General features: G+C 35.5%; 1 long non-coding RNA gene across 1 annotated transcript in view; it reads right to left on the bottom strand.

Moving 5' to 3' along the window:
- LOC111085869 overlaps positions 1 to 3,314 on the bottom strand; it is a 6,310-nt gene that overhangs the window by 1,741 nt on the left and 1,255 nt on the right. Inside the window, exon 2 of the long non-coding RNA XR_002610642.1 lies at positions 2,524 to 2,796. This is a non-coding gene — a long non-coding RNA (uncharacterized LOC111085869). The remainder of the gene's footprint in view (positions 1 to 2,523; positions 2,797 to 3,314) is intronic.

Here is a 3,314-nt window from a genome sequence, read left to right as displayed (position 1 = left end):
TTAAAGTTTCGTTGGAACAAAGTTACGGAAAGTTAATTAACAAACGGAGACGTAACAATATAGATTAAAATGAAAAACTGCATGCTACATCTCATAAAATTCTTCTTCGAAACTTACGAGAAAATATGCTAAACAAGTTTCACGAACTACCATCAAAGAATTTCAAATTAAAATACCGACTATGTATTAAACGAAAACAAATTAAAACTGAACACTAAAACATAACAACGAGATGCTTCCTTATCTATGCAATACTCACTATACGTTTTGTTTGTTTGTTTGTTTGTAATTAAGCACAAAGCTACACAATGGGCTATCTGTGCTCTGCCCACCACGGGTATCGAAACTCGGATTCTAGCGTTGTAAGTCCGCAGACATACTGCTGTGCCACTGGGGGGCATACGTTTTGCATTGAGACAGATGAACAACGACAATAAAACAACTACAATTCATTTTGTAGGATACATATTCTTATTGAAACAGGCCCGGCATGGCCAGGTGGTTAGGGAGCTCGACTCGCACTCTGTGGATCGCCCTTTCAGCCGTGGTGGCGTTATAATGTGACGGTCAATCCCACTATTCGTTGGTAAAAGAATAGCCCAAGAGTTGGCTGTAATGGTGATGACTAGCTGCCTTCCGTCTAGTCTTCCACTGTTAAATTTGGGAGGCTAGCGCAGATAGCTCTTGTGTAGCTTTGCGCGAAATTCATAATAAACTATACACCTATAGTCCTCCATAAGTAACCAAATAGACTGAACTGGTATTAACAGTCAGTTTCTCTAGTACAAAAAATGTTAAATATTGTATTCATAATGTGTTCGATTTGATTGATTGATTTGATGTACACGCTGGAGGAGTTTAACACCGGCCATAATACAGGCCCTCCTCCCTCTAATTATGGAATTCCATCGTTGAACGCACTTGACTCACAGTCTGAGGGTCGTGGGTTCGAATTCCATTGTTGAACATGCTCGCCCTTTCAGCTGTTGATCAAGAGTTTGGCGGTGGGTGGAGCTTTCCCTCGAAATTATCACTTCAGAACTAGGGACGGCTAGCGCAGATAGCTCTTGAGTAGTTTTGCGCTAAATTCCAAACAAACACTTATTCGTATTTAACTCCGTGTATTGTTGTAAATCATCCACTCCAGTCTTAGTAATTAATAAATTATATAAATAAAAAAAATACTTTTTGCATTCTAATATATATATATATACTCTTACGCTAGAGATGTTTAGTACCTACAAAAGCAAATTCCCTCCCTCTAAAACATGTTCATACAGGTAGCGTTGCGCCGTCCACAATTCTGAACCAGTGACCACAGGAAGCAATTGGCCGCCAACAAACGCTTTCGTTTTATACCTTATTGTTATGAATTATTTTGTGCTACATTTTATTATAATTATTTTTATTTTCTAGGGCAAATTTGTATGTTCGTCTGTTTGTAATTAAGCACAAAGCTACAAAATGGGCTATCTGTGCTTTGCCAATCACTGGTATCGAAATTCTGTTTCTAGCGTTGTAAGTCTGCAGACATACTGCTGTGCCAAGTAACTTGCTATCGCAAGTAACCAATGTAAGTAACATGATATTAATTCTATTACTTCCGTCGTTATTCTATCATTGTCTTCTATTCATATAGTAATTTTTAGCAGTTATTATTCTCTTTACCTTAAGTGCTTGGCTTGATGTAAACCATAACAAATAACAATATCCTATTCATCGAAACGGTTTATTTAAGTGTTTAACACTCACAAAAAAAAAAAGAAATCTATCGTTCTATAGGTATTTGAAGAACTTGTAGGGTCACTGATGAGGAGTGGAATTCTCCGAAACTAGTCTGGCTCACAGGGACATCCCCAATGAAAGAATAGACCATTCCAAGCTCTTACTTGTTGTTAAACAACTCTATTAAAATATCCTATTCAATATGTTCTGCCTTTGCCAACTTTTCTTATCCAGTCCGGATAGATATGATCGATGTCAGATATTTAGGTCAATATCTTTGATCGATTGTTTGTTTGTTTTTAATTATGCACAAAGCTACACAAGGGCTATCTGTGCTCTGTCCACCACGGGTATCGAAACCCGGTTTCTAGTGTTGTAAGTCCGCAGACATACCGCTGTGCCACTGGGGGGCTTCTTCGATCGAATATATTGATTTCGAAAAGCATAACGTAATTTCAAATTTATTTTAACATGTATAACCTTATTTTTATTTTGTGAAAGAAAAAAAATATATTATCCAGCATGAGTTCTAATACTTAAAAGAAGATCAAAATATCTCACAGAAGATATGGAAAAAGTAGATAGAGACATTACAGGAGGAAAAATTCCTATCAGTAAAATTTTTTTACCAATTGTACACTTGGACACATTTTAGCAAGTACCATTTAGTAGCCCGAATGCAAATTAATGGAGAGCCGCCACATTAAAATATCATACAATACTATAAGATATTGGTGTATGGAATGATATTTGATGTTATTAAAATGTTTAGAATATATATTTTTAAAATAAACTTACCACAGAAAGGAAGTTTTTTCTGGGCAACCACCACAGCTAGGGTAAAGCCGAGAACTACAAAGAGGCTAATTAGAACTTTCATCTTTTACAAGATTGATGTCAAAAGTATGATAAAATGTTCGTGGCTTTCCTTGGATACTTCTTTTATAGCCAGAGAAAGGTTGCAAGAGTACGATATCAGTATGTTCAGCTGTTCGAGGTCACATGAGTAAATTTCCACTTGTGAATTGACTTAGCAATACAAATGAGCCCATTTAAATCAGATGTACCTTTCTGACTTTGAAAATAAAAAGAAATTATCCGTGTATAATGTTCTTTGCGCGATTTTAAAAATAGAGATGTTTACGTTATGTATATTTGAATGTTATATATATATATATATATATACATATGATTGTTATCCAAATTAAGAGGGCCTTCACCCGAGTCTAAAATGACAAAGCTATACAACGAATTATCTCTGCCTTGTTCACTTCGAGGATCAAAACCCCTATTTTTATTAGCTTACAGGCTTACTGTTCAGCCACTGAAGGTGGGAAGGCACTTCCGAGAGTGAGGTTAATGTTCACTTTATTTCTCTCCCTCTCTATTTTTTTTTTTTTACTCTTAGAAAACGTTAATGTCACCTAATTTAAAAAGATCTACATCGAAACTTAAAGTAACGTATTATTTATTACCGTATTTTTTGGAATATAAGACGCACCCTTATTTTGAAGAAAAAGTGTGGGGGAAAAAAAGCGACAGTCGCATTTGAAAGATTTTTATTGAACAAAGATTGAATTTGATACTTT

The sequence above is a fragment of the Limulus polyphemus genome, unplaced genomic scaffold (genome assembly GCF_000517525.1).
Source record: "Limulus polyphemus unplaced genomic scaffold, Limulus_polyphemus-2.1.2 Scaffold673, whole genome shotgun sequence".
In the NCBI taxonomy this organism is placed as follows: Eukaryota; Metazoa; Arthropoda; class Merostomata; order Xiphosura; family Limulidae; genus Limulus; species Limulus polyphemus.
Note: the sequence above shows the minus strand (reverse complement) of the source record. Positions and strands in the feature narration are given on the sequence as shown.